Genomic DNA, 24,861 nt, shown 5'->3' with positions numbered 1-24,861 from the left:
CCAGAAAACTTAGTCTGTATGTTCTTCATATTCTACTTGTTTTTCATTAGAGGGATGCATGCATAGAATTAAGGGTTTTGATGATTAAGAATCCATCTGTTCCTACTTAATTCTCACCTGAAGTCATAATCCTTTGTTTGTGACCTCAGTCATTTTCAACACACAGAATTGTGATTGCCTCTGATACGAAAGGCATTTTTAAAGCCATATAAACGCATTATTTTCAATGTAAAATGCAATCCAGGAAGACAAACAAAAGACCTAAATTACCATATTCTTTTTTAGAGTTTTAAAAGTAACCAGGGGGCTGGGATTAAGAGGAGAAAGTGATATATTCCTCCATGGTGGTTATAATATGTGAATGTAGGAAGTGAGTCATGTAATGCAGACTTTCATGGGATGCTGTCAGCAGCTGCCATATTAAAACAGTATCAAAATAAGCATCATTGTGAAACCCTCCTATTGCTTCTTCTAAAAGACTGCTAGATTTTCCCCATTGCTTTCCCTTCCTAATACTGAAATATTAGTACTCAACTGAGTTACACTGGCTAATTCAACTTGCTTTAACACACTCCCTTTTACTGTTCCTCTCCACTCTAGTAACGTGATACCAATAAACCAGTTTCTCCCTCTTTCCCAGAGTCCCCATTTACATTGTCAAGAATGTGTTATCTCACCTTCTGCAACAAGCTCATGGGCCTTTCAAGCCACATCCCATATTTCTATGGTTATTGCCTTTCCCTTCTTCCAGTTTTTAAGCACATCTTGTGCCTCAGTCTTGGCATTCTCCCTTCCACAAATATCACTGGAAAGAAAATGTCCTTGCTACACAGGGCTCCCTTCCTTTTCCATATATATATATGGAAAAAAATATATATTCCATATATATATAAAATGATCTCCATCTTTTCTGTAAAACACACATCTTCCAGTCCCTACCTAGGAAGGTGCAATACTTCAAAACTGACCTCTCTAAGGAAAGAAAGGGGAATGCCACATCTATGTCATCCACGCTCACACTGCTCTCTTGCCAAATGTCTGTATTCCTTGAAGTGCCTGCACTAAGATCAGCCTCCCATTTTCTTCTATCGCTCCTCTTTTCCTATCTGGTCTTTTAGCACTGCTTTTCTTGTTCCTTCCTTTCTACCACATACTGTTTTCCTCTGCTGCTTTCCACAGCTGTCATGCCCTTTCCCAACAGTATATGCTAATATACTAAGAAGTCTCCTCTCCTCTAAATCACTGTTAGAGAGAATTTATTCCACAGGTATAGCCTATCTTATTTTATCATTTCCATTCTCCCACTTTAACTATTGCCCATGTCTTCATTAGAAATTTTAGAATTTTTTTTAAACTCAAAGTCTCAAAACCACCTGTTATAATCCATACAGGACTGGTGTAGTTGCTGTTGTTTTAGAAGCAGTTTTGCTTCTTGCTTAGCCAACAAATGTTAGAGTCGTTCCTTTTCAATTTCCATTTTCTGCAGAAGCAGCTTCTGCCTTCTTTCTCTATACAACCTTTTAGCCTGCTCTGTTTCTTTAGATCCTGAGTCCACACTTTCATTCAGTCCAGAAACTTGAGAGCGCCTAGAATAATCACAGGTTTTGTGAACTGGCCCAGAGTGTCTTAGAATCATAGAATAGAATCATTTAGGTTGGAAAAGACCTTTAAGATCATCCAGTCCAACCATTAACCTACACTACCAAGTCCACACTAAACCAATCAAGGGTAGACTAGACTAAACCATGTCCTGAAGTGCCACATCTACCTGTTTTTTGAATGCTTCCAGGGATGGGGACTCCACCACCTCTCTGGGCAGCCTGTTCCAATGCTTGACTACCCTTTCCGTGAAGAAATTTTTCCTAATATCCAACCTAAACCTCCCCTGGCGCAGCTTGAGCCCATTTCCTCTTGTCCTATCGCTAACTACATGGGAGAAGAGACCAACACCCACCTCACTACAACCTCCTTTCAGGTAGTTGTAGAGAGCAATAAGGTCTCCACTCAGCCTCCTCTTCTCTAGGCTAAACAATCCCAGTTCCCTCAGCCGCTCCTCATAAGGGCTGTGCTCCAGACCCTTCACCAGCTTTGTTGCCCTTCTCTGAACATGCTCCAGCACCTCCATGTCTTTCTTGTATTGAGGGGCCCAAAACTGGACACAGTATTCCAGGTGCGGCCTCACCAGCGCCGAGTACATGGGGACAATCACTTCCCTGCTCCTGCTGGCCACACTAGTCCTGATACAAGCCAGGATACTGTTGGCCTTCTTGGCCACCTGGGCACACTGCTGGCTCATGTTCATGTTCATGTCTTCTAAGTACTTCTAAGACATGGTGGCTCTCTTGCATACTCCCTGAGCTCCCTACATGCCTACAGGCACAACCATGACTCACTTGCTGAGGGCATGTGCTATGAAATTCATTTGCTGTCTGGTCCATCTCCTGAGCTGGTTTTACACGGTGAGGGCTCCTCTGCTTGGCTGGGGAAATCATATTGTTACACTTTTTGTGCAAGCCATTTTCCACCAGATATTCCTTCAGACACTCCTGATGGTTATAATGGATTTCAGTCCCATAATCACGATTATTCCTGCACAGCTGAGATAATGCAACATGGGCTGGGTTTCCAGCCTTTGATGCTCTACTGTTCTTATAAAGAGTTTGTGGTCCTCCAATACCTAAGTAGGAACCATCTAGCTCCAGAGATGGTTGTTGGCATGAGCTCTTCTTACTGGATACCTGCAATAAGAGAAACAATTTCCTGTGAATTGCCAAAATTTATCTTTGCGCTCTCAGAAATAGACTTGCTGTATCATGCTGATGGACATACAGCCAAACGTGAGAAAATGTTTATCAGAAGACAGAAACAAATCTGCTATCAAAACTACATTTCATTCCATCTACACAAGTGTAATAAATGTAAAACTACTGCCTGCAGGATCCTCAGCATAAAATGAATCGCTTCAGAGTATCAAGTAGTTGTGAGCATCTAGGGTTACATAAAATCAACTTGAAGAGTGGCAAAAACCATTAAATGTTAATGTATAAAAATGTTTAATTTTGAATACCGAGCCAAAAAATCCATTCAGCCACTATAAATACTCTTTGATTGGCCATTACACAGCAGGAGATATGATGTAAAATATTTCACCTTGCTCTGAATGGGATATTACTTACCACTGAAAATTTGATGAGAGATTTTGAAATATCTTGAAACACAGATAAAAACCAACTACTTTCTCTAAAAAATGGTTGTACATCAAAAGCTGTTATTTAGATACAAAACATGTTTAAATTCAACTATAAATGTAAGTGATTTTTCCAATTACGCTGGGCAAGTGATCATACTCTGATAAAACTCTGAAGAAAGCAAGCAACTGTAATTCACATTTGTCAACCCAGTGCAAACAAATTCTAGTGGTTTTGTTATACTCGTGGATATTATGTAACAGACATCAAAATCCTACTTACATCCTGGAGTATCTTTGCACTATGGTTCATCTAGGCAGTTAAGCATTTGAGTTTTTATGCACATCAGAACAGCAGTGAATCAGGCATTTGCATTTCTTTTGCTAGATCTGTGACATAATTTCAATAACATACTGAATTTAAACTCCCCCAGCCCTACACAAACTGACAACAAGCTTTAACATGTACTGCAAAAAAAAGATCATGGTGCAGATCAGATGAACTAATATAATGACCGGCGACTGTTAACAGACTCCTTAATACACTCTGGTTAATCTGTTATTATCTCAAACCCTTCATGTCCCACGTTGGGCGCCAAAAAGGACTGTCGTGGTTTAGTCCCAGCCAGCAACTAAGCACCACGCAGCCACTTGCTCACTCCCCCTACCCCTATGGGATCGGGGAGAGAATCAGAGGAGTAAGAGTGAGAAACACTCCTGGGTTGAGATAAGAACAGTTTAATAATTGAAATAAAGTAAAATAGTAATGATAATAATAACAATACAATAATGATAATAATAATAATAATAATATACAAAGCAAGTGATGCACAATGCAATTGCTCACCACCCACTGACTGATACCCAGCCACTTCCTGAGCAGCGATTGCTGCTCCCCAGCCAACCCCCCCCAGTTTATATACTGAGCATGACGTCATATGGTATGGAATAGCCCTTTGGTCAGTTTGGGTCAGCTATTCTGGCTGTGCCCCCTCCCAGCTTCTTGTGCACCTGGCAGAGCATGGGAAGCTGAAAAGTCCTTGCCTAGCATAAGCAGTACTTTGCAACAACTAAAAACATCAGCGTATTATCAGCATTCTTCTCATCCTAAATCCAAAACACAGCACTATGCCTGCTACTAGGAAGAAAATTAACTCTATCCCAGCCAAAACCAGGACAATGTGGCAGACCTGAAGGTATTCTTAGAGGATCCTATCAGAGCTGGCAGCTTAGGGTGGTCTACAGAAAGCATACACCTACCCTTCTGCAGCCCATAAATAGAAGTAAAAGGGAACAAAAAAAGAAGACTCAGAAGATGGAATGACTGAGAATTTCTTTATTTTAGCAATTTGCTTTATTGACTGAAGAGACAAGCGGATGTTAAGAAATCTAAACACATGAATGAAGATGGTACAAAATAATCATCAGGAGCAAGTTTAAGAATGAAGTCCCACATCGCAAATTAACTTCATGGCTGAGACTCTATTAAGAATCACTGAAGGCCCTAAAATAGAGGTACGAGTTAGCATTTGTTTACCTTGGCTGCCATTAAATCTGCCCTGATGGTCTCAGAAATGGCATTGACATTTAAAGACTTTGTAAGGAGGCAGAGAAACTTTAACGTTCTTTCACAGTTACAATATGTTTGCAGGGGGAGAAATTCTCATTAATGTCACTGAATGCAAGTGGGGTTATTTTATTCCTTTAGAAGAAGGAGGTCATGTTAGACTCAGTACTTTGCAGGGTCTAACACCAAAGAAAAATTAACTGTTGGGAGTCAGAAGCTAGTCAACTTTTTTAGCAATTTGTGTTTTTCTGTCAATGCTTTAATTGAAAACTACAGCTGGATGGTAGAGGCTGCAGGGAAAATCGACAGACATTTATACTCATCTGGTTAGATGAGACCAGAGCATGCCATGACAGATCTGTAAGATGCAGGCCAGGTAAAAGGGAAAAGCGAAAAAAAATTCTTAAGACCCACCTACTACCGTGAGCCTAAAGACTCACAAGCATAAGGAATTGGGTAATTTTCAAGATGAGTTTAAGAAAGATATTGCCTACGGGACACATGGAAACCATGATGGACCATGATGGAACAGCTGTGCTTTCCCCCCTGTGGAGCTCTTCCAGGCTTGCTCTACAGTATTTAAAGATACAACTTCCTTTAACTGAGATTTAAACAAACTCAGACTGCTCCTTGCAACATATGGAGTTAAGAAGACTTGATCAGATGTGAAACTCTTGCATGGAAATAAGGAGATATTAAAAAATAGTTCAAACAATCTTTAGAAGGGTTTAAAGAGGAAGACATGTGGGGAGCTCTATGAAATCTTTACTGCAATCCCAGTAATTGGGGATTTTTTGCTCAGGGATTCAGAGCAGAGCTTAAACAAACATCCAGTCCATAAAATTTCCTACAAACAGACAAACAGCGCACCAGTTTTATGCATGCAGCATTATGATCTCTGCAAATTCTTCTTAAATGCAACTTATGTGCTCTGTAGTGTTAATTCACAGTGCTAGCAGAGGAGACACATTTACAGACTGACTCCAGCACACGGGGCTTTGTACTGCAAGGGATGAACTAGTAACTGATCAGATCTTACAATCTCAACACAGGCAAGGTCATGACAGATTTCACTGGTAGCTCTGCATGTACAAAACATGTTTAAGAAACAGTCCAAAATCATTGCCTCGATAAGTCTTGCATGCTGAGGACAAAAGCTAGGGTCCTTGCATACACTGGGCAAAATACAGTGCTGTTACAGTGAACAGCAAAATTCCTATAGATGTTGACAGGGTCAGAGTTTAACCCACAGCACCTGGCTTTGAAGTTTGTAGCTGAAATGTATTTGAATACAGAAAAAGAGACAATGAACTAAAATTGTTCTCAATTGTATCTTGAGAACATTTCTCTAACCTGGATTTTCAGCTCTGGGGTTTCTTTTGGTGGGGTAGAAACAGAGGGAGAAACATGCAGGTTCAGAACTACTCCATTATGCTGATCTGAGCAGGGACCCTGGAGGAAGCCAAGAAGAACGAACAGAAGCAGCAACCAGAGGAGAAATACAGAGATTTAAAGATATTTAAAGATGAAGCAAAAATTTCTAAATGGACAGATGAGAGGCTACCATACACAGGGACACCTTAAAGAGCATCAAGGGCACATATTAGTGACCTAGCTGACGCACTCACTAAGATATACATCCTGAACCTGGAACTCAGTCACTACTGCACATTGTTGATGTACGGGTCTCCTCTGAATAAAGCTTGGGTTTAGGTTTGCAGGTCTATCAACAGTAAAAGCACTTCCTCTTGTCACTAGAACGAGGAGAATATATTATACATAAACTCGGGTAGGATATTGGGGCAACAGAAATGCCATTTTAAGAACAATTATTTCAAATGATAGGACTATTTGAAGTGCGCTACTAGTGATTAAGGAGCTATTCTTTCCAAGACTCTGTAAGAATTTATCAAGGAGAATGTAAAAGGTAAAGATTTTAAAGTAAATTAGTAGGATCTATTGAATTCTATAATTTTTTTCTTCAAATCATATAATCCTTTATTAAAATCTCTACCATAAGTAACCTAATATCAGTCATTACAAAGTGCCCAGATAATAGTTCAGCAACTGTCCCTGTCAGTACCTAAGATAAATACAGTGGATAACTCAGAAGGTAAGCTGACCGTTTTTCAAGCAAAAAATAAAGCACCATTTTCTGTAGTAATTATGTATAGCTATGATTGCCATATTCCACTGAATAAAACAAGTGGTCTCAAATCAAAGAAACAATATGTAAATGACATTCACAAGCCTGTATTGTTTCTGTAAAAATCTACTGAACTCAATATAGTGAACAGGTGTAGCAAAAAAAAAAAAAAAAATAGAATCACATCACAAAAAAGTGAATCTATAGCTGCTAGCTGACAGCAGAGGAACACCTCCTATGTTTGTGTTGCCTTCAATTTTTTTTCTCCTCTTTGTTAAGAGGGTTTGAGCTGGGATGCCAGGTGCACAATAAACCTGCATTCAAAGTGGCATGTGAGCATTTGCTGGCACTCAGCTTTAAGTGTATATTTTGCATTCATAAACATGCCACCCTTCTCCAGCTACACAAATATTGCAGATAATCTCTAACAAATGCTTCCATTTCAGATCAGCAAACCGGTTTTACACTGGCTGATAAGGCAGTCATTAATAATACAGTGCTCCAAGAAAACTAAAGCGAGGCACCTGTATGTTGAGTCTTGGAAGTCACTGTGAGCAGAATGCCCATTAAGCCCAAACAGTACCTACATATGGCAGTGCAATACCTGACCACTAAAATTAAGCAAACATGTTTGCTTTCCGAAACAAAACTATATCATCAGACCTGTTTGCACTATAGAAAAATGCCACTATACTAATCTTGATGTCACCAGGTCTAACTATTAACTTTCAGTGTGCTGCCAACATTATAAAAATGAAAAATCACAATCTTCTGACTTCAGTTTTTTACTTCTGCCCTTTATTTTACTGAAGAATCAGTAGTTCAAGACCTAGATAAATATTTCAAAAACTATACTATTTGTGAGCAGAGCGGGTCACTACCATTTCCCAGTGCATTTGGAGTTCATGTGAAATAAGGGCAGAAGAGTGATGAGCTGCATTTTTAACATGGGCATACACAGAATAGTTGTCTAGCTGATAGAGAATGCGTAATGCAACATCTGCACGGTACACCTTGCCAAAGCCCATCCCAAATAAATGTAGTGCATTCTCCCTAGTGCAATTAACTCTCGTACTCTGGCAGGTTTTGCTAGAAGATCATCAAGGTAGATTACCTTCCAGCATATGAACTAAATACTTACAGGTATTATATCATCAGTTATTACTTACTGAATAATCTAATTTATGAATTATTTATAAGAATTTCACAGCATGCTCCTGGTGTCATCCATGGCCTTTTCCAGGTCATATGACACCAATTAGAGCTGAATTTTAAATTATTCAATAACCTGAACTCTCTTGTCATTTAACATATAGATATCAATGCAGTAAACAAGTTAAGTCTAATGGGCCCTGGAGGTTTGCGTTCCTCCACCCATCAGCAAGAAGAGGCTGTATGCTATCACCGGTATAGAAAATAATAGAATGCAGCAGTCAAAAACATTTCAAGGTTTTAATAAGTTATTTTGGCTCCCTTAGGGATTTTAGTATAACTTAGAAGCACTGAATCTAAACCATATTAAAGCCCTTAGCTATGTGCTTTAAAAACAAAATTAGGACATAGCAAAAGAGCAAGTCTGACACTAACCCTAATTTAGGCCCTTAATTTGAAATGTAGTGGAAATTATGGAGTAAGCAAGATTTACTATGCACAACTCATTACCTTCAGGCTCTCCTACAGTATAGCCAAAAATAGCCCCTCTCCCAACACATATACATGTGTCAGTAAAGATAAGGCTACACACAGGGAAATGGAAATGTTAATTTAACAACTCAGTTGACAGGTATACCTGGCACTCCGTAGCAACTGGGTGGAGAAGGGACCTCCACCATTCTTCTGTCCTAACAGCACTGGGGAGAACTGCTCTAGAAAACCATCCAGATTTGGGTATCGGCTTCAAGATGTACAACTTCAGAGGAGAGGTTTAAGGACATTTGCAGCACATTATAAAAAAGAGAAGGGGACATAACAGCCTCTGAAGCACAAATGCAATAAAAGACATCTTAAAACCATTGTTTTCCATGATGACTACAAGAAGGACAAGAAGATATCAACAGCAAAGGTAACTGAGATGAACAGCATAATTAGATATCTGATTCTGCCTCAGTGTAAAGTCTGCAAGAAACGCACAGCAAGCATGCCACATACTGGCTCCGAATCAGTTGCCCTCTGACATCTCATGAACCTGTAAGCATGGCTTCATGACTGAAGGGAGGCGTACAGACCCCCTATCTACTGCTGATCTAGCCTAAGAAGTCCAAGATGTACGGTGGAAAACTTTTGAGATTGGGTGCAGCTCAGTACAAGCCTAAACTGTGCCTAGCACCAACTGACTTGTTTTTATAGTATCTGTGCCTCAACTTTCTGAATGCTGCTGTACTAAACCCCAGACCCACTCCCGCAGATGGTCACTTGCAGACCACTATCTTGGAGGACCCAGCAACCGCACTCATCTGCACACACTTTTCCTTTGCACTCTCACTGCTTTGCAAGGATTAAAAAATTTCCTGAGCCCTATCCAACAGCAAGAGGAAAAGATGGAAAGGGAGATGTTCAGTTTATCCTTTTAAACACTAGCAAGAAGTTCTCCAGCTACTGCTGTCAAGATGAATGCCAAAAAAACAATGATGTTCAGAAAATATCATGCCAAATAAGTAAATCACACTGTCCTGGTTTCAGCTGGGATAGAGTTAATTTTCTTCCTAGTAGCAGGCATAGTGCTGTGTTTTGGATTTGGTAGGAGAAGAATGTTGATAACACACTGATGTTTTTAGTTGTTGCTGAGTACTGCTTATGCTAGTCAAGGACTTTTCAGCTTCCCATGTGCAGGTGCACAAGAAGCTGGGAGGGAGCACAGCCAGAAGAGTTGATCCAAACTGGCCAAAGGGCTATTCCATACCATATGAGGTCATGCTCAGTATAGAAACTGGGGGGAGTGGGCCGGGAGGCTGAGATCACTGCTTGGGGACTGGCTGGGTATTGGTCAGCAGGTGGTGAGCAATTGCATTGTGCATCACTTATTTTGTATATTAGTAGTAGTATTTTCCCTTCCTTTTCCGTCCTATTAAACTGTCTTTATCTCAACCAAAGAATTTTACTTATTTTTCCAATTCTCTCCCCCATCCCACTGGGGAGGGGGAGAGTGAGCAAATGGCTTGTCGTGGTTTAGCCCCAGCCAGCAACTAAGCACAACGCAGCCGCTCGCTCACTCCCCCTGCCCCGGTGGGATGGGGGAGAGAATCGGAAGAGTAAGAGTGAGAAACACTCCTGGGTTGAGATAAGAACAGTTTAATAATTGAAATAAAGTAAGATAGTAATGATAATAGTAACAATAAAATAATAATAATAATAATAATAATAATAATAATAATAATAGAAATAATAATATACAAAGCAAGTGATGCACAATGCAATTGCTCACCACCTGCCAACCGCTACCCAGACAGTTCCTGAGCAGCGATCTCTGCTCCCCGGCCAACCCCCCCACAGTTTCTATACTGAGCATGACGTCATATGGTATGGAATAGCCCTTTGGTCAGTTTGGATCAACTATTCTGGCTGTGCCCCCTCCCAGTTTCTTGTGCTCCTGGCAGAGCATGGGAAGCTGAAAAGTCCTTGCCTAGCATAAGCAGTACTTAGGAACAACTAAACCATCAGTGTGTTATCAGCATTCTTCTCATCCTAAATCCAAAACACAGCACTGTGCCTGCTACTAGGAAGAAAATTAACTCTATCCCAGCTGAAACCAAGACATGGCTGTGTTGTGTTTAGCTGCCTGCCAGGTTAAACTACAACACACACCTATCCAAAATGTCTAGCCAGATTAGGAAGAATAAGGATTTAGATAAAAGAATGTAACATTGGATTTTCTGCGCCCCCAACCTTATCATAGGAGGCAGCTGCAAGAGACCTTTTTTTTTTTTAACTTTTTAATAAAAATAGCAGAGAGGGGAAAAAAAGACAACTGCCTAATCTCACAGGACACATTTTAAGAACATACAAAAATATCTATAAGGGATTTTATTTTGGTTACCAGCCAGATTTAGTTTCATTCCTACACTGGGCAGCATTTGATTATTTCACATAAAGGACAGTAACATATTGGATGATAAGAAGGAAGTTCATATTGGTTTTCATTAAAGAGTAACATCCACCATGTATTTGGTCCTTCAAGGTAACTTTTTCAAAGTTACTTTAAAAAGCAAACAGTTTTCTACTTGGAGTCACAAGTTTAGCATATCAGGGGCTACACATGTTCCCAGCTACTGCCAGTCTCTTTAGAATTCAATCAACATCTGCTCCAAAGTCATGCTTTCATAGCTCCAGACACAAGACAAAAGGGCAAATATACCATGACCCTTCTAAACAGCCCTGATAACTGTGATCAAACAGAAGCCAGATACTTATGTGGATAAGAACGTGTAGAGTTTGATGCATGAAGATTACCACAGGAGTAGTCATTGAATCAGCATTTTGCCAACATGTACCTCACTATGACAGCCAATATCACCTTTCCCCTGTATTTACAGTAGGGATAACTGTGGTACCCACTGGCCAGTGACGAATTTTAAGTAACAGCCACTGTTCACTCAGAAAGATTACCAGAAAGTTTTACTTCCTTCAGAAGGTATCTCCTGCAGAGTCCCTGGGATAAGGACATAGGCTTTGAAATACCTTTGCTGCACAAAGAAAAAAAAATGGATGACATTTAAGAATTAAAAGCATGTGCAGAAGTAGGGACAGTGTTTTGGGGAAAAACATACAACCAGAAAGTTATTTAAATAATACAGAAATCCCACAGAAGCAAAAACAGAGAATCTTTTGACTTTTTTCCATTCTTGAGTGGAAAGGTATGCCCAAGTGAATACTTTCTGTCAGGAGTGTCCTTGCAGTAAGAGCCAGCCAGCATTTAGATTCTGTTAATGATCCCATCTCTGGGAAATAATTCATAAAAAGTAAACAGTAATTTTCATGTGCCTGCCCTTTTGATCTTACATTTGTAGGGAGTATCCTGAAGCTAGCTGTGGGTGCCCCCGTGGCTCTGGCTGATTGACCTCTAATCTGCCCCTCAAGTAATGATCATGCCAAGGAACGACAAGAGTTGCGTGTAAGCAGACATTTCAATGCAGTCCCATTAAAGACAGGCTGACTCACTTCATCTTGTCAAAGAAGTTGTTTCACATAAGAAGAAATAAAAGCTTTTTAGAAGGACTCTTATTTTGTAGTAATGCTATTCTTCAGAACTGGAACAAGACTAACGCACCAACATCTGACTGGTGCATAGCTTTACGTTAACTGGCTGTCGTGGTTTAGCCCCAGCCAGCAACTAAGCACCACGCAGCCGCTCGCTCACTCCCCCTACCCCGATGGGATGGGGGAGAGAATCAGAGGAGTAAGAGTGAGAAACGCTCCTGGGTTGAGATAAGAACAGTTTAATAATTGAAATAAAATAAAGTAAAATAATAATAATAACATAATAATAATATACAAAGCAAGTGATGCACAATGCAATTGCTCACCACCTGCCGACCGATACCCAGACAGTTCCCGAGCAGCAATCGCTGCACCCCGGCCAACCCCCCCCCAGTTTGTATACAGAGCATGACGTCATATGGTATGGAATAGCCCTTTGGTCAGTTTGGATCAACTCTTCTGGCTGTGCCCCCTCCCAGCTTCTTGTGCACCTGGCAGAGCATGGGAAGCTGAAAAGTCCTTGACTATCATAAGCAGTACTCAGCAACAACTAAACCATCAGTGTGTTATCAACATTCTTCTCCTACCAAATCCAAAACACAGCACTATGCCTCCTACTAGGAAGAAAATTAACTCTATCCCAGCCGAAACCAGGACACTGGCCAAATGCTAGTGCAAGACAGAACAGGCACCCCCATGATTAGGTGTTAAATAGTCTTGACAGGAGAAAATTAAGAAAATCCTTGAGAAGAGTCAAGTCAGAACCATGGTACTTGACCTCTCCACATTTCAAAAAAGTATATATGCCTTTTATTAGAAAGCAGTTGTCTAAAGGCTTAGACACCAAATGCTCATTGTCTCATCAGCTTTGAGATCACAGCTTGCGTGCTTTTACCCCACGCTAACCCACAGTAAACACAAGATGGCATATATGGGGTAGCTTATGTCTCTGTCACTAGGAATGAAGCTAAGATATAAACTGGCCACTCCAGAGCAGTTGACATGCCGAAATTTGCTGTCATGCCAAGGTGACTAAATTACCAGGAACAACTTCTTTAAATAAGGGAGTGAGGAAACTACAAATTAACCTGCTAGAGTACATAGAAATGCAAGCACCAACTATTTCTATTTTACAGTAATACTTAGAAAACATGTATACTCCCAACACACTGAAGTGTACAATGCAACATATAGATGGATGAACTTGTAGATAGGTAGCATTGGAGTTGCTACCAAGACACTTGAAAGGCTGAGTCTTCTCTGAATGGTGGCAGAGCTCCATCGTGGGCAAATATTACATATAAATTATGCTTCCAGTTCCTGCTTCAGTCTTTCCACAGTTAGTTCATATACCTGTTTAATGAGACTGCTGTCAGATTTTCTTGCATTAGCAAGCACTCCATTCCTTATCAGAAGTCAACGTCTTAGTTTACACTTATATAGGAAGTCCATCAAATTGCAAATGGCACTCCGCAAATGAAAAGGATGTGGACATTTTTGACTAAGAACATGTGTAGCTGGAAGTTTTGTGCAAAATACAACCATCCCTGGAGAAGTTCCACCTAAGCAGATTCACAGCATGATATCTCATATTCTGTTACCTAATCTGACAGTCTCCGCATTGGACAGGTGTCCCCTGAGACCTCTGAGCAACAGAGGCAAACTATCTCACTTGAGTCTAGAAGGCTCAGCTCCCTGAACATAAAAATTCAAGGTCATCTTGGCATACAGGCTGTGATTTCAATGAGAAATGAAATGTGGCAGAGGCTGACCTGTTACTCCCCAACTGTGCAACATAATCATTTCTGCTTGCAGTCAGTGCTGTACCCGGCTTGGAAGACATCCCTTGCAGGAACCCCCTCTCCATTTACAGAATGGAAAGGGCCTCTGGGAAACCTGGCAAGTGGACTATATTGGTCCATTTCGGAACTCTGATGGGAAACAATATGTACTAGTAGGGGTTGAAGTGGTGTTAGGACTTACTCAAGCAGAAGCAGTACGACGGGCAACAGGGGACAATACGGTGAAAGGGTTGAAGTTATGGTTTAATTACCTACCAAAACCCTAATCAATCCAATCAGATAACGGAAGCCACTTTACTGCCAGGGTGGTTCAGGAGTGGGCACGGGACGAAGGGATCCAATGGATTTTTTCACACTCCATACTACCCCCAGGCGAATGGTGGTGTTGAACATACCAATGGACTCCTGAAGCGAACCCTGAAACCTCATGAACCTGGGTGGACACGATGAGTGTTGGATGCAGTATATAGAGTCAATAGTTGCTGGGGAGATAACGGATGCCCACGACTTACTGTGTTTTGTCTTAAACCTCCATCTATACTACCCGGGAAAAAGGAGACTAAAGACCCTGTGAATCTGGGACAAACCTATCCTAGTAGATCTACCGACGGTGGGAGAGATACCCCTAACCTTAAAAAACCCACTCAATCTTTATACCTGGGTAGCCACTGACACACACAGGAGAGACCACCGAATTCATACCCGGTGGACTGTCCCATCCTTTTAATTGTTGTTGTTCTTTATGTGTATATATTTCACAGGTTGCCAGAAACCCACCATGGGACTTATGTTGTTGGTTTCTGAGTACATCATTGTTTGCATTGGTTGCCTGATTCTATTAAGCATGTTTTGTATTGGGAAAAGGTGGATCAGAAAATCTGTTTCTTCTCTACTACTGCTGGGGTAAAGGGGTTGGCCTTACCCTTTTTGTGATTGTGTGTGGGGAATTGGTATGATATTGCTTGTTATTAGGGTAGTGGGAACATGGGGAAAATCTGCCAATTTGGCCTGGGAATTGATACAAGAGTTTGTACACATTTGGGATCAAACCAATCAGGGAATCTGTGTTGCCCTCCCTGGATGGGTGGAGGAAGGATTTAAATTTGCAGTGATTAAGAGCAATCACTCAAAAATCAAAAGGTATCAAATCCAAACCCCACATGGGAAGACATTAGAGGGACCTTGTATCAAATCCCAAACAACTCTACATGGGAAAACCTATGGAATGCATCTTGTTGTGAAATTGTGAACACCAGTGTACCACAAAGTCTGCTGATGACAAAGACCTGTAAGAAAACCTGTGGTGGAAGACACATTCCCTGTAATAACATATCCTGGTGGGGACCACCTGTAGGGGGAAGTTATTCTGAGTCTTTTAAATATTGTTATAGTGTTGGGCTGTGGGTTCTTGTTCTCTGTCCTCTTTCTTCCTTTTCCCTCTCCTATCTGTTCTGTGAGAATCACCACCCTGGACGAAGATTATACGGATAATGCTTGAGCCACGAGGTGGTGTCAGGGACTGAAAGAGTTAATGCCTCAAACATTGTGGTGAGGCAAGTTAAGGTCTGCAAAGAGACAAGTTAAGGTCTCCATAGGGATAAATTGGGGTCTGCATAGCACCACAGGTGAGAAGCCAATTGGTGTAGAGTTGGCACTGAGCCAGGAGGCTCTCTCTGATGGCCAAAGGTCATGCAGAGTTCATTTGAGGAAGGGGCTCACGACCACCCGAAAGACCCCTCGTGACCACCCCCCACAGTGGTGCCTGCACAGAAGATGGAGAACATTCTGGAACAAGCCTCAAGGGGGGCGAGGCTAGAGGCAGGGACTGGCCTATAACAGACACAACTTCGAGGAGCCACGTGGCGCACCCCCACCGCCGGAGGACCCCACGCTGCTGCTGTCCCCTGTCAGGACTGGCCTCCCCCATCCACTGCCAGCACAGCCAGAGGCCCTGCGCTCCGGGAGCAGCACGCCCACAGGAGGACTGCCACATTTGTCATCGACATCGCGGGATCCAAGGGTGGTGATATCTCTCTCCTCTTTCTTCCTTTTCCTTTCCTTTCCTTTCCTTTCCTTTCCTTTCCTTTCCTTTCCTTTCCTTTCCTTTCCTTTCCTTTCCTTTCCTTTCCTTTCCTTTCCTTTCCTTTCCTTTCCTTTCCTTTCCTTTCCTTTCCTTTCCTTTCCTTTCCTTTCCTTTCCCTTTCCCTTTCCCTTTCCCTTTCCCTTTCCCTTTCCCTTTCCCTTTCCCTTTCGTATTTGGATTAGAACCTGTGTTGCTTATCGTGGCGCTTTCCTGGTTCAGGTTGCCTCCTTATTCACATAAACCGTTGACCAAGTCTGAGACTGAGATTAGACCTAGCCGCACCTAGACTCCTCTCTGGAAAGGAGTTTAGAAAGCAGGGGGGTCTATTCTGAACCTTGTGACTCAACGGGAGGGTCCCCCTTATCCCCTGCATATCGTGATGCTTTCCAAGTTCAGGTTGGTGTTTACTGTTGTCGTGGTTTAGCCCCAGCCAGCAACTCAGTACCACGCAGCCACTCGCTCACTCCCCCTACCCCGATGGGATGGGGGAGAGAATCGGAGGAGTAAGAGTGAGAAACACTCCTGGGTTGAGATAAGAACAGTTTAATAATTGAAATAAAGTAAAATAGTAATGCTAATAGTAACAGTATAATAATGATAATAATAATAATGATACACGAAGCAAGTGATGCACAATGCAATCGCTCACCACCCGCCGACCGATACCCAGACAGTTCCCGAGCAGCGATCGCTGCTCCCCGGCCACCCCCCCCCAGTTTATATACTGAGCATGACGTCATATGGTATGGAATAGCCCTTTGGTCAGTTTGGATCAACTATTCTGGCTGTGCCCCCTCCCAGTTTCTTGTGCGCCTGGCAGAGCATGGGAAGCTGAAAAAGTCCTTGACTAGCATAAGCAGTACTCAGCAACAACTAAAAACATCAGCATGTTATCAACATTCTTCTCCTACTAAATCCAAAACACAGCACTATGCCTGCTGCTAGGAAGAAAATTAACTCTATCCCAGCCGAAACCAGGACAGTATCCACCCCTTATTCTATACCATCTACGTCATGCACAGGCCCTCCCCTTTCCAATGTGTTCCAATTAATCACCACCGCTTTCCCTATCTTGATATACACACAGATATCATTCCCTTCGTCTATGGCCCATCCCTCTAAAATGTCCATTGAGTTCATTTAGCCCATGACTTTGGGTTCCATCTGTTATCACAGTCTTTCAGAGCAGGAGAGGTGGTGTGCAGTGTTGGACTGTTGCATGCTGAAGTCAGTTCTCATTCCAACATGGTTTCATCAAAGTTCATTTTCATTAAGCTGGGCAATTCTTACTGCAATACCATTGATGCGGCATATAGCAATCATAATATATAGTATTATATACTTAATATTAACCTACTATATTATTATATTAACATGCAGTTAAGAGATAACATATAGTTAAGAGATAACATACAGTATTATAAAGCAATTAATATTATACAATTCAGTTCATTGGCTATTTTCACCCAAAATCAAATTCCCTTGAGGTACACATTGGGCTTCCCCATCCTTTCGCATCACCCACCAAGTGCACCCAGGTCCTTGAGCAAAAGCAATCCCACGAATGGGTTTGCCTTTGCCAGAGGGGGAAGTAACCCAGACTGTCTTCCCCAGCATATTTTTTATGTGCACTACAGGAACTTTATCTCCTTCTACAGTACGTAAAAGTTTTGATTGGGCAGGGCCAGCTCGATTGGCAGATCCCCTGGTGTTGACTAACCAGGTGGCTTTTGCTAAATGCGTATCCCAATGTTTAAACGTCCCACCACCCATTGCTCTCAGGGTAGTCTTTAACAATCCATTGTATCGCTCAATCTTCCCGGAGGCTGGTGCATGGTAAGGGATGTGATACACCCACTCAATGCCGTGCTCTTTGGCCCAGGTGTCTATGAGGTTGTTTCGGAAATGAGTCCCGTTGTCTGACTCAATTCTTTCTGGGGTGCCATGTCGCCATAGGACTTGCTTTTCAAGGCCCAGGATGGTGTTCCGGGCGGTGGCATGGGGCACGGGATATGTTTCCAACCACCCAGTGGTTGCTTCCACCATGGTGAGCACATAGCGCTTGCCTTGGTGGGTCTGTGGGAGCGTGATGTAATCAATCTGCCAGGCCTCCCCATATTTATATTTCAGCCATCGTTCACTATACCCAAGGGGCTTGAACTGCTTGGCTTGCTTGATTGCAGCGCATGTTTCACACTCATGAATAACCTGTGCAATACTGTCCATAGTTAAGTCCACCCCTCGATCACGAGCCCATTTATACGTTGCATCCCTTCCTTGATGGCCTGAGGCGTCATGGGCCCACCGAGCTATAAATAATTCACCCTTATGTTGCCAGTCCAAATCCACCTGAGCCACTTCAATCTTAGCAGCCTGATCTACTTGCTGGTTGTTTTGATGTTCTTCAGTGGCCCGACTCTTAGGTACATGAGCATCTACATGACGAACTTTTACAACCAGGTTCTCTACCCGGGCAGCAATATCTTGCCACAATGCGGCAGCCCAGATTGGTTTGCCTCTGCGCTGCCAGTTGCTCTGCTTCCATTGCTGCAGCCACCCCCACAGGGCATTTGCCACCATCCATGAGTCAGTACAGAGATAAAGGACTGGCCACTTTTCTCGTTCAGCAATATCTAAAGCCAGCTGGATGGCTTTCACCTCTGCAAACTGACTCGACTCCCCTTCTCCTTCAGCAGTTTCTGCGACTTGTCGTATAGGGCTCCATACAGCAGCTTTCCACCTCCGATGCTTTCCCACGAGACGACAGGACCCATCAGTGAACAGGGCATATTGCTTTTCATTTTCTGGCAATTTATTATACAGTGGGGCCTCTTCAGCACGTGTCACCTCCTCCTCTGGTGATATTCTAAGGTTTTTTCCTTCTGGCCAGTCCATGATCACTTCCAAGATTCCTGGGCGACTGGGGTTTCCTATTCGAGCCCGTTGTGTGATCAATGCAACCCACTTACTCCATGTAGCATCAGTTGCATGATGTGTAGAGGGGACCCTCCCTTTGAACATCCAGCCCAACACCGGCAGTCGGGGTGCCAGCAGGAGCTGTGCTTCAGTACCAACCACTTCTGAAGCAGCTCGAACCCCTTCATATGCTGCCAGTATCTCCTTCTCAGTTGGAGTATAGCGGGCTTCAGATCCTCTGTATCCCCGACTCCAAAACCCTAGGGGTCGACCTCGAGTCTCCCCTGGTGCTTTCTGCCAGAGGCTCCAGGTAGGGCCATTCTCCCCGGCTGCAGTGTAGAGCACATTTTTAATATCCTGCCCTGCCCGGACTGGCCCAAGGGCTACTGCATGAACTATCTCACGTTTATTTTGTTCAAAGGTTTGTTGTTGCTCAGGGCCCCATTTGAATTCATTCTTCTTCCGGGTCACTTGATAGAGAGGGCTTACGATCTGGCTGTAATTTGGAATATGCATTCTCCAAAAACCCACAAGGCCTAAGAAAGCTTGTGTTTCCTTTTTGCTAGTTGCTGGGGACATAGCTGTTATTTTGTTGATCACATCCATTGGGATCTGACGACGTCCATCTTGCCATTTTATTCCTAAAAACTGGATCTCTTGTGCAGGGCCCTTGACCTTACTCTGTTTTATGGCAAAACCAGCCTTCAGAAGGATTTGGACTATTTTCTTTCCCTTCTCAAAAACGTCTTCTGCTGTGTTGCCCCACACAATGATGTCATCAATGTACTGCAGATGTTCTGGAGCTTCACCCTGTTCCAGTGCTGTCTGGATCAGTCCATGGCAAATGGTGGGGCTGTGCTTCCACCCCTGGGGCAGTCGGTTCCAGGTGTACTGAACACCCCTCCAGGTAAAAGCAAACTGGGGTCTGCACTCTGCTGCCAAAGGGATGGAGAAAAATGCATTAGCAATATCAATTGTGGCATACCACTTAGCTGCCTTTGACTCCAGTTCATATTGAAGTTCTAGCATGTCTGGCACGGCAGCACTCAGCGGCGGTGTAACTTCGTTCAGGCCACGATAGTCCACTGTTAGTCTCCACTCCCCATTAGACTTTCGCACTGGCCATATGGGACTGTTAAAGGGTGAGCGAGTCTTGCTGATCACTCCCTGGCTCTCCAGTCGACGAATCAGGTTATGGATGGGAATCAGGGAGTCTCGGTTGGTGCGATATTGCCGCCTGTGCACAGTTGTGGTAGCAATTGGCACCTGTTGTTCCTCAACCTTCAGCAACCCTACAATCGAAGGGTCCTCTGAGAGACCGGGCAAAGTGGACAACTGTTTAATTTCCTCTGTCTCCAAAGCAGCTATACCAAAAGCCCACCGGTACCCTTTTGGGTCCTTGAAATACCCTCTCCTGAGGTAGTCTATGCCAAGGATGCACGGAGCGTCTGGGCCAGTCACAATGGGGTGCTTTTGCCACTCATTCCCAGTTAGGCTCACTTCAGCTTCCAGTACAGTTAGCTGTTGGGATCCCCCCGTCACTCCAGAAATACAAATGGGTTCTGCCCCTCTATAGTTTGATGGCATTAGCGTGCACTGTGCACCAGTGTCCACTAGAGCCTTATACTCCTGTGGGTCTGACGTTCCAGGCCATCGAATCCACACAGTCCAGTAAACCCGGTTGTCCCTTTCCTCCACCTGGCTGGAGGCAGGGCCCCTCTAACACTGGTCACAGTATTCGCTGTTCACTTCCTGTAAATGTGAATCAAAAGTCCCCTGATCAAGGTCGGAAGTAAAATTAGCCCTCTTACTCTGTCTCGGGAACTGCTCACTGGAAACTGGAGCTGCAATTTTCCTGGGAGAACCGCCTTTCCTAATAGTTTTTCCTTGCAACTCACGCACCCGTGCCTCTAAGGTTGAGGTGGGTTTTCCATCCCACTTTCTCATGTCCTCTCCATAATCACACAGGTAAAACCACAGGGTGCCCCGTGGTGTGTATCCTCTATATCCTCTCTCTTGAGCATAGGGACGTTGACTCCTAATGGCTGAGACACTGGTCCGTGCAGGTGGGGAGTAGGACAGATCTTCTCTGAGTTGTTGGAACTCTTGGCACAGTTTTTCCACAGCTGAGACACAGGCCTGTAGGGAGGAAGAGAGCTTTTCTTCGTAGTCCCGGAGTTGTCTAGCCACTTCATCCACCGTTGGTGCCTCGTCGTCTTTCCAGGCTAGTATTGCCAACGAGTTGGAATACGATGCTGGTGCGCTCCGTACCACCTTCCGCCACATGGATTGTGTGCACCTGACTTCATCTGGGTCTTTGGTTAACCGCTCATCATTCAGGTCACTGTAAATCACCTCCAGCACGCCTAATTCCCTCAGGTACTGGATACCCTTCTCTACGGTGGTCCATTTGCTTGGGCGGTATAAAACATCCTCCTTGAAGGGATACCTTTCCTTCACGCTTGACAGAAGTCGCCTCCAGAGGCTGAGCGGTTTTGCCCCTTTTCCAATTGCTTTGTCAATGCCCCCTTCCCTGGAAAGGGATCCCAGCTGCTTGGCTTCCCTACCCTCTAAATCCAGGCTACTGGCCCCGTTATCCCAGCATCGGAGCAGCCAGGTGATGATGTGCTCGCCTGGATGACGACCGAAATCTTTTCGCATATCTCGCAGCTCACTCAGGGATAGGGATCGGGTGGTCACCATCTCATTTATGGGTTCTTCCTCCTCTGGTTCTCGTGATGGCCCTGGTTCATCTTCATCCCTTACTAAACGAACTGATTTCCTCGTGTATTTTTTCTTCTGTATAGGGGCAACTGATACCGGCGCAGGTTGGTTCTCTGGTTTAGCCGCAGTGTCTGTCACTGGGGTTTGAGTAGCCGCAGTGCTCATGGCTGTGGCTGGAGTAGCCACAGTGCCTGGGGCAGGGGTTTGAGTAGCTGCAAGGCCTGTAGTGGGGGTTGGAGTAGCCGCAGGGCCTGTAGTGGGGGTTTGAGTAGCCACAGTGCTTGTTGTTTTGTCATCAGATCCAGAGACCTTCTCTTTCTTTTGAGGGTACTGATTAGCGTTGACCACGGCTCGATAGGCATGGGCCAGTCCCCAGCATGTTGCAATGATTTGTGTCTCTCTGGAGCTACCAGGGTGACAACATACTTCTTCCAAATACTTTACTAATTCTTCAGGATTCTGCACTTCTTCAGGGGTGAAGTTCCAAAACACTGGAGGTCCCCACTGCCCTAGGTACTTGCCCATACGTTCCCACACACCCTGCCACTCATAACTATCCAGCCTTGGGGTAGATCTCTGGATGGTATTTTTAAACTGCTTACTGACCTTTATCAAAACGGAAACAACATTCCCAAGAATTATCAATAGAAGTATCTTAACTGCCCAGGGGTGTTCAAGATACAGGAAAGTTGTTGTAATGAAGGAGGAAACATCATAGAAGAAAGCAGCAAAGGTGCCATTCTGTATTTCCTCCACAACAAGCCTCTCAGAGTAAGAAGTATAATTGCTAACTCTCTCTATGAGGTAGTACCCGAAGTACAGTAGTGACTTCTGTATGAAACCCAAATACCAAAGAATGCTCAAGGTCAGGGTTTTGATAAGGAGCCTCCCAAGCAAAAGATCATGAATCACTGCAGAGCATAGCACACTACACAAACTGACAGCAAGCTTTAACGCGTGCTGCAAAAAAAAGAACATGGTGCAGATCAGAAGAACTAATATCGTGACCGGCAACTGTTAACAGACTCCTTAATACACTCTGGTTAATCTGTTGTTATCTCAAACCCTTCGTGCCCCACGTTGGGCGCCAAAAAGGACTGTCGTGGTTTAGCCCCAGCCAGCAACTCAGTACCACGCAGCCGCTCGCTCACTCCCCCTACCCCGATGGGATGGGGGAGAGAATCGGAGGAGTAAGAGTGAGAAACACTCCTGGGTTGAGATAAGAACAGTTTAATAATTGAAATAAAGTAAAATAGTAATGCTAATAGTAACAGTATAATAATGATAATAATAATAATGATACACGAAGCAAGTGATGCACAATGCAATTGCTCACCACCCGCCGACCGATACCCAGACAGTTCCCGAGCAGCGATCGCTGCTCCCCGGCCACCCCCCCCCAGTTTATATACTGAGCATGACGTCATATGGTATGGAATAGCCCTTTGGTCAGTTTGGATCAACTATTCTGGCTGTGCCCCCTCCCAGTTTCTTGTGCTCCTGGCAGAGCATGGGAAGCTGAAAAAGTCCTTGACTAGCATAAGCAGTACTCAGCAACAACTAAAAACATCAGCATGTTATCAACATTCTTCTCCTACTAAATCCAAAACACAGCACTATGCCTGCTGCTAGGAAGAAAATTAACTCTATCCCAGCCGAAACCAGGACAACTGTCAATAAAGTGTTTAATTGATCGTTTGGTGTTGTTTCACCTTAGTTTAGCCCAAGGGAATCACAGAACCTCCGCGATCCTCTCTGGACAGTCCAGTTCGGGTTGTGACAGACACCATAAAGTATAGCAATGGTGTCACAGCTATTATTTGCATAAAATGGTCCTATATGTGGTGTAGAGCAGTTTGACAGTCCATCCTGACAGGTCTCAGCTGCAGAATATTGATATAAAGGCTCTTCTATAGTTACCATAGGCCATTAAGTTATCTGAATGGACATCCATCACTACCAGCTTGTGTGAAGGAGAGCATTAAGTTAAAAGGGCATGACCAAGCATAAATTGAAAGGCTCTCCACTACTCCAGGTCAGCAGTGACCTTGTGAGGCAATCGCCTTCACTCTGAGACACTGCAGTCTGCACAGCTAGACCAAATAGAATCATAGAATCATAGAAGCGTTTAGGTTGGAAAAGACCTTTAAGATCATCCAGTCCAACCATTAACCTACACTACCAAATCCACACTAAACCAATCAAGGGTAGACTAGACTAAACCATGTCCTGAAGTGCCACATCTACCTGTTTTTTGAACACTTCCAGGGATGGTGACTCCACCACCTCTCTGGGCAGCCTGTTCCAATGCTTGACTACCCTTTCCGTGAAGAAATTTCTCCTAATTTCCAGCCTAAACCTCCCCTGGTGCAGCTTAAGCCCATTTCCTCTTGTCCTATAATTATCTACTTGGGAGGAGAGACCAACACCCACCTCACTACAACCTCCTTTCAGGTAGTTGTAGAGAGCAATAAGGTCTCCCCTCAGCCTCCTCTTCTCTAGGCTAACAATCCCAGTTCCCTCAGCCGCTCCTCATAAGGCCTGTGCTCCAGACCCTTCACCAGCTTTGTTGCCCTTCTCTGGACACGCTCCAGCACCTCCATGTCTTTCTTGTATTGAGGGGCCCAAAACTGGACACAGTATTCCAGGTGCAGCCTCACCAGCGCTGAGTACAGGGGGACAATCACCTCCCTGCTCCTGCTGGCCACACTGTTCCTGATACAAGCCAGGATGCTGTTGGCCGCCTTGGCCACCTGGGCACACTGCTGGCTCATGTTCAGCCGGCTGTCGACCAACACCCCCAGGTCCTTTTCAGCCAGGCAGCTTTCCAGCCACTCTTCCCCAAGCCTGTAGCGCTGCATGGGGTTGTTGTGCCCGAAGTGCAGGACCCGGCACTTGGCCTTGTTAAACCTCATACAGTTGGCCTCGGCCCATCGATCCAGCCTGTCCAGGTCCCTCTGCAGGGCCATCCTACCCTCGAGCAGATCGACACTCCCACCCAACTTGGTGTCATCTGCAAACTTACTGAGGGTGCACTCAATCCCCTCATCCAGATCATTGTTAAAGATATTAAACAAGGCTGGCCCCAAAACAGAGCCCTGGGGAACACTGCTCGTGACCGGCCGCCAACTGGACTTAACTCCATTTACCACAACTCTCTGGGCTCAGCCACCCAACCAGTTTTTTACCCAGCGAAGACTACGCCTGTCCAAGCCATGAGCTGCCAGCTTCCTAAGGAGAATA

General features: G+C 44.0%; 1 pseudogene; it reads right to left on the bottom strand.

The window, feature by feature from the left end:
- The window catches only part of LOC142596480 (protein hinderin-like), a 175,620-nt pseudogene that overhangs the window by 3,063 nt on the left and 147,696 nt on the right, over positions 1–24,861 (bottom strand).

The sequence above is a fragment of the Pelecanus crispus genome, chromosome W (genome assembly GCF_030463565.1).
Source record: "Pelecanus crispus isolate bPelCri1 chromosome W, bPelCri1.pri, whole genome shotgun sequence".
In the NCBI taxonomy this organism is placed as follows: Eukaryota; Metazoa; Chordata; class Aves; order Pelecaniformes; family Pelecanidae; genus Pelecanus; species Pelecanus crispus.
This window is presented reverse-complemented; position numbering and strand designations above follow the sequence as displayed.